The sequence below is a fragment of the Carlito syrichta genome, unplaced genomic scaffold, assembly GCF_000164805.1.
Source record: "Carlito syrichta isolate Samal-C Ts95f unplaced genomic scaffold, Tarsius_syrichta-2.0.1 Scaffold303189, whole genome shotgun sequence".
In the NCBI taxonomy this organism is placed as follows: domain Eukaryota; kingdom Metazoa; phylum Chordata; class Mammalia; order Primates; family Tarsiidae; genus Carlito; species Carlito syrichta.
Window position 1 is genome coordinate 535660 of NW_007247285.1, and position 7718 is coordinate 543377.

The window sequence follows — 7718 nt, forward strand, 5'->3', positions numbered from 1 at the left end:
GGGCGGACGTCCAGGACTGCCCCAGGCTTCGTCCCCGGAGGCTCCCCGAGGGCTAGGGTGAGCAGGGCTGCGGGGACCGGCTCGTGCATGCGTGTGTGAATGCCTCTACTGCGAGTGTGCGTGTGTGCGCGCGTGTGCGCGTGGGTGTGGGTGCGCGTGTGAAGTCTGTGCGCACCGGGCGAATTGTGTGTGCCTGGAGTCGGGCAGATGTGTGCTCCAGGGAACTGAGTGTGTGCGTAAAGTTGTGGGTGTGTGCAAGGGTGGTCCCGTGTGGGCGGGGGCCTGCGTGTGTGTGACAGAGACAGTGACTGTGGAATGTGATGATGGCTGTGTGTGTATGTCAGGGTGCCTGGGAGGAACATGGGAGGGCAGGGGTACGAATGCTTGGTGGATTGTAGGTCAGGACGTCTGTGACAAGCTTTGGGGTGCATGCATGCAGAGAACTGTGGGAGTGTGCGAATTGCAAATGTGTGTGTGCCCATGTGGGTGGCAGTGAGGTTCCCAGGGGCCCTCAGTGTGCTGGGATGGGGACGGGGGAAAGTCTGAGGTGTTGATTGCTCTTGGAAGGATCAGCATGGTCTGGAGCAGGGGGTAATGGACAGGACAGGCGTTTGGGGCCTGGCCTGAGTGACTTGGGGAGCATCTCAGCCTCCCATTTTGAGGGCTGGGGAGATGTGTGGGTGGGGCCAGAGGGAGACGGGTCTGCCCCTCACACCCAGTGGGTGCTTTGAGTGGAGGGCGCTGCAACCTCACCAGTCACCCCTCATCCCAGGCTCTGTGCTGACCCTTGCCTGGTGGCTTCCGTTGGCTCTGTGGTGTGAACATGGTGCAGAAATACCAGTCTCCTGTCCGTGTCTACAAGTACCCATTCGAGCTGGTCATGGCGGTGAGTGACCCCATCGGGCCCTTCAGGTGACAGTTGGAGAGACTCGAGGGGTCAGCTATAACAGGAGGAAGAGGAAGCCTCTTGGACCCCCAGATCAGAAGGAAGTACTGAGCCATTTGGCTGAGTCAGCGGGTTAGACTTCTAAACAGTGGCTCCTCTGTCCCTCTCCCACCTGTCACCAGAACTTCTGGAATCCCTGCAAAATGACCAGAACACAAGTTCTTTCTTCCTTCTGCTTGTTCTCTCACCTTAAACTCCTCTGACAGAAGACAAAGCTTCCAGGGGCTGAGCTGCTGCTGTCCTTGAGTAATGACAGTAATCACAAAGGTAGATGACGACAGTGACCATCCATGGAATGTTTACAGTGCTTAGTCTTCACCCACCATGTTTCTTCCAGTCCCCGATAGCTCTCATTATTCCCATTTGACTTCCACTACACTGAGGCTTGGACAGGGATGGGATGCCACCAAGTTCTGTAGCTAGGAAGAGGGGGAGTTGCAGCTCAGACCCACGTGTAGGGGACTCCAGAGCCTCAGTTTTAGCCACAACACCCCAGGGCCCTCCCTCTTATCACAGACCCCCTTCCCACCCCTTCAAGGAAGCAGGGCCAGGAGGAGAGAGGGGCGAGTGGGTGGGAGGGTCTGGGTGCGGGCGTTTCCGGGGTGAACTCAGCAGCTATGTGACATACTCTGTGTTGTGCAGCGAGTCAGCTGGGGGACTAGCCTTGGCCCCCGAGGTCTCAGCCTCCTGGACTGGCCGTCTTTGTGCCTTGGGGCAGGTGCTGGAGACAGGCAGAGGTGGATTCCTTCATGTTTCATCGCTCTGCCTCTGGAGCTTTCCTTCCCTGCTGGGTAACAGGGCACCATGCTATGGGCTTGTAGTGAGGAGCAAATGACATTGTTCATGGTGCCCCTGGCACAGGGTAGGTGCTCACAAGATGTGGCTGTCTCCACTGTTACAGCACAAGGTCTTATAGATGATGGTATCGAAAGTGTAAGAAACACCAGAATCCGCCCCACCCGCCCACTCCACCCCGGCTTTCCATCCAAGGACTCTCCTGTCCGTGTCTACAAGTAGACAGTGGGCGGCTCGGGATGTGTGTCCCGTCCTGTCTTATTCTGTGACTCCACATGCACAGAGTTTATGGTTGTGTAAGGGTTAAAAAGCATCACCGAAGTCATCCATACATGCTGTGCTATCACATGCAGATAGTTCCAGACAGGAGGGAGGCCAGGGGTTGTCTCCTGGATCCACAGATGATAGCTGGGTGGCCTTGGGGCAAGTTGCCTGGCCTCTGCAAGCCTCCACTGGTGTCATGAAACCATGTGCAAAGCTCCCAGTGTGGGTCAAATGCTTGGCGAGGTTCAGCTATGTCTGTTGTTGTTGCCTGTGGCTGTGAGACTTTCTTTCTTTGTCATGGGGGCAGGACACCTGGGTGATGAGGACACCAGGGACATGACTCAGAAGCTCTGGGTCCCAGCTGCCACTTTGCTGTGCTCTGGCTGTGTGTCTTTGGGAAGTCTCTGAACTTCTCTGAGCCTCATTTTCTTTATTTGTGAGATGGGAATGGGAATGGTAATATATCAGAAGATTGTCATGTTAGAAAGTCATTTTGTGTGTGTGTGTGTGTGTGTGTGTGTGTGTGTTTTGTCCGACACAGGCCAGGTTCTACCACACAGATAGCTGGTGGATAATATGACATCAGCATTCATCCTAAGTCCAGGGCTCCTGGCAGCTTACATACCTTTTTTTTTTTTTTGAGTCGGAGTCTCACTCTGTCACCCAGGCTGTAGTGCAGTGGCACACTCATGGCTACCGGAGCCTTGTTCTGTTGAGTTCAGGCAATTCTCCCACCTCAGCCTTCCAAGTAGTTGGAACTACAGGTGCGCACCACCACGCCTGGCTAACTTTTTTATTTATTGTAGAGACGAGGTCTCACCAAGTTGCCCAGGCTCATCCTGAACCCCTGGGCTCAGGCAATCCTCTCGCTTTTGCCTCCCAAAGGACTGGGATTACAGGCTTGAGCCGCCAGCACCCAGCAGCTCACATATCTTAAGACCCAAGTACTTGTTCATTATTTCAGCGGAAGAGAGAAACTGTCCCCACCCTCCTGGGACAGTCATGGGACCCAAGGTTCTCTGCAAGGAAACAGGCCCATTCATTGTAGAATGGAAAGACAACTCTTGCTTAACAAATGTCAACTTCATTAGCGTGTTTAGGGTTCTCAAAATATTTACAATCATTGCACAGGCCAGGAGTGGTGGCTCATGCCTGGAATTCCAGCACTTTAGGAGGCTGAGGTGGGAGGATTGCTTGAGCCCAGGAGTTCAAGACCATGGGTGACATAGTGAGACCTTGTCTCTACAAAATAATAATAATAAAAATTAGCCAGGTGTGGTGGTTCGAGCCTGTAGTCCCAGCTACTTGGGAGGCTGAGGCAGAAGGATCACCTGAGTTCAGGAAGTTGAGACTGTGGTGAACTGTGATTGTGCCACAATACTCCAACCTGGGTTACAGAGTGAGACCCTTAAGTGCTAATGCAGCCCGTGAGACCTTATAAACAAGACCTTATAAACAAGGGGCCGCATTGCCTGTACTGGGACACGCTGAGCAGATTTTGTAAGCTCATGGTCCACACATGAAGGTGGGCTCGTCTACGCCCTCAGCTGTGTACAGTCTCCAGGTACTGACGTGAAAACAGAGGTTTTCAAATATTTATTGTCTGCACCTGTGTCCATGCACGTCTTCTGGAATGTTTTTCCAAGGGACTGCCACAGCCATACCGCCTTGTCTTCCTCCCAGTCCTGGCCTGTGAAACGGTCCCAAGCCGCAGCAAACACGGCTGACAAAGCCACTTGGCTGACTGTTTACAAAACATGATTGTTCCTGAAATAGCTGCGTAACTCAGCATAACTTGTTTGCTGTGTGGGCACAAAAGGGGTTTTCTGCACTTAATGTCTGTCTTTGTTTCTGAGCTAAACACTTGCCCTCAGTTTGGGTCAGATGCCGGGGAAGTTTCAGATGAACTCAGCTGCATCCGGGTGGCTAGAGGACTGTTTAACAAGACTGACTTGAGAATCCAAGTGCCCCTCGCTTCTTCAGAAGTCCACCAGTGATGACATGGGTGACTGAAACTGGGCTTGTGGATTTGGTTATAAATGAGCACTTTGAGGTGATCTTTCCTAGATCCAACATTTTTTTTTTTTAAGTTGGAGTCTCACTCCATTGCCCAAGCTGGAGTGCAGTGACACACTCACGGCCACTGCAATCTAAACCATGCTAGTTTCAGGCTATCTTTCCACCGCAGTCTTCCAAGTAGCTGGAACCACAGGCGTATACCACCATGCCCGGTTAATTTTTCTTGATTTATTGTAGAGATGAGGTCTCATCAAGTTGCCTGAGCTGGTCTCAAACCCCTGGGCTCAGATAGTTCTCTTGCCTCAGCCTCCCAAAGTGCTAGGATTACAGGCATGAGTCACTGTGGCCAGCCGAAACATTTTTTCAAATTAATTTTTTATATTGTTTCAGGAGAAAGAAAAAAATTAATTTTCCTCTCTCACTTCTAAAATTTACCTTCTCAAATGAGTAGGCATCTCTCTCCAATCCTTTTACACAAATTCTGCTTCCAAAGGGTGGGATTACAGGGAATCTTTGCTTTCTTTTTTTTAAAAAAAAGTTTATAGGCCGGGATCGGTGGCTCAGCCTGTAATCCCGCGCCTTTGGGAGGCTGAGGGAGTGAATTGCCTGAGCCCGCGGGTTCGAGACCCGCCTGGGCAGCGAGACCTCATCTCTACGATAAACCAAAAAATCAGCCGGGCGAGGTAGCACGTGCCTGTAATTCCGGCTACTCGGAAGACTGAGGCGGAAGGATCGCCGGAGCCCAGCAGGTTGAGGCTGCAGTGGCCGGGAGCAGCCACTGCACTCCAGTCTGGACGACAGAGTGAGACTCCAACTCAAAAAAAAAAAATGTTTATAGAGTCAGGGTCTTGCTCTTGCACAGGCTGGAGTGCAGTGGTGTTATCATGGCTCACTGCAGCCTCAAAATCCTGGGCTCAAGAGAGCTTCCTGTCTCAGCTTCTGGAGTTGCTGGGATTACAGGTGTGAGCCACTGTGCTGGGCGGCTTTCTTCTTTTTTGATAGCATTCTGTTTAGTTGGACTCAGACAATGAGCTTGTATGATCTTGGGAAATAGAAAAAAACAGGACATTGGAGGCAGTTGCAGTATCCAGGGCTGGAGAAGGTTTGCAGTCCCTTTGAATGCCCAGGTCTCAGAAGGCTGGGTGGGGGCTGTCTATGGAGGTCCCTTCCTGGAGGACATATAGGCCATGTCTTGGGCTGTGAGGTCAGGTCACCTGAGTCCTGAGGGCCAAACACTGCTCAGCTCTTTGTGAGTCGCTTCTAGATGATGTCTTCCCAAATGGGTGGTGGCTGACAGGCAGATCGACCAGGCTGGGTCCCTATTCCAGGCCTCTGCAGTTCCCTAGTTGCTCTGAGTCTCATTTTCTCCCTGGAAAATGGAGATAGTAAAGACATCTTTTCTTCAGGGAGTTGAAGTAAGGATGAAATCAAGGCATGTGGGTGCCTGGGCGGAGACTTGCCTGTTGTTTGATGCTGGTGAATTATTGCTTGGGCTCATTATGAATTGTTGCCTTGATAGTTTTATTGAGCTAGAACTCACTATCGTACACGTCATCCATTCAAAGGACTCAAGTCAGTGACTCCTAGCATATCCATAGAGTTGTGCAACCATCACCACAGTCAATTTCAGAACTTTAAAAAAATTTCAGTCAGGGTCTCACTCTGTCATCCATGCTGGAGTACAATGGCATGATCACAGTTCACTGCAGACTTGACCTCCCAGGCTCAGAAGATCCTTCTGCCTCAGCCTCCCTAGTAACTGTGATACGGATGTATGCCACCACATCTGGCCATTTTTTTTTTTTTTTTTGTAGAGACAAGATCTTGCTATGTTGCCCATGCTAGTCTTGAACTCCTGGGTTCAAGTAATCCTCCTGCCTCAACCTCCCAAAGTGTGGGACTACAGGCATGAGCTACCGTACTTGGCCTGCTTCCTTCCTTTTTGTAGCCAAATGATATTTCATCATATACAGGCACACCGCATTTTGTTTATCTGCTCATCAGTTGATGTACATTTAAGTTGTTTTCAATCAGGTCTATTATAAATAATGCTGCTATAACATTTATACACAAGTTTTTTTTTTTTTTTTGAGTTGGAGTCTCACTCTGTCTCCCAGACTGGAGTGCAGTGGCCACTCCCGGCCACCGCAGCCTCGACCTGCTGGGTTCTGGCAATCCTTCCACCTCAGCCTTCCAAGTAGCTGGAATTACAGGTGCGTGTTACCGCGCCCGGCTGATTTTTTTGATTTATTGTAGAGATGAGGTCTCGCTGCCCAGGCAGGTCTCGAACCTGCGGGCTCAGGCAATCCACTCACCTCAGCCTCCCAAAGGTGCGGGATTACAGGCTGAGCCACCGAAACTGGCTTATACACAAGTTTTTATGTGGACATATTCCTTCTGAAAAATATCTCTGCTGTGAATGGTAGTGGCTGTCCAATGGGTTTAAGCAGATTCTGTTTCAAATTTTATTTAGCAGACACATATTGGCCCTTGTTCAGTTCCAGGCACTGTTCTGAGCCCATTCACATACTCCCTTATGTACACCTCACAAGCTCCTCACGAAATGAATTCTGTGGGCATTCCCACTCTACAGATGAGGAGGCTGAGGCCCGGAAAGGGCAAGAGGATTGCCCATGGCCACAGAGCAAACATGCGGCAGGTGGGGACTTTAGGCAGTTCAGTCCCCGAATTCACATTCCCAGCCATGAATTCTGCTGCCTCTCAGAGTTGTATTGAGGTTCTGCAGTGCATCTGGACCTGGTGTGCATCTGGGCCTGGTGAGTGGGCCCACTGGGACAGTTACCATCAGGATCGTGTCCACGATGCTCATACCCCTTCAGGCACCCGCCAGAGGGGGTGCAGCCTGTGGCCACAGGCCCTGGCTCCAGTGCTGACAAAGTCCTGGAGCCTTTACTCAGCATGGTGTGTGGTCAGCCGTCAGGCTAGCACAGGAGCGGGTCTGCTATAGCAGCTGTGTCCACAGCAGGAGAAGCGGCTGGGCTTTAGCAAGGCCAAGGAGATGGTCCCTTGGTGTATCCATTTGCTGGGGCTGCTATAACACAATCTCGCAAACTGGGTGGCTTAGAACAACAGGAATGTGTGGCCTTATGGTTCTGGAGACCAGAAGCCTAAATCCAGGGGCTGGTGGACTGCATTCTCTCAGGGCTCTAGGCAAGGTGTCGCTCCAGGCTTGGTCACTCCTTGGCCTGTGGTAGTGCAACTCCAGTCTTCACATGACATTCTCTCTGTGTCCACCTTATCCTCTCTCTCTTTTTTTTAAAGTCAGAGTCCCATTCTGTTGCTCAAGCTGGAGGGCAGTGGCATGATCACGGCTCACTTCAGTCTCTAGCTCCTGGTCTCAGCCTCCTGAGTAGCTGGGACTACAGGTGTGCACCATCAAACTCCACTAATTTTTTTTTTTTAGAGATAAAGTCTTGCTATGTTGCCTAGGTCAGTCTCAGACTCAGGGCTCAAGCAGTCCTCCTTCCTTGACCTCCCAAAGTGTGCTGGGATTACAGGCATAACCCACTGCACCTACGAGATTTCCTTTCTTCTTCTTCTTATTTTTTTTGAGTTGGAGTCTCACTCTGTCACCCAGACTGGAGTGCAGTGGCTGCTCCCGGCCACCGCAGCCTCGACTTGCTGGGCTCTGGCGATCCTTCCGCCTCAGCCTTCCGAGTAGCTGGAACTACAG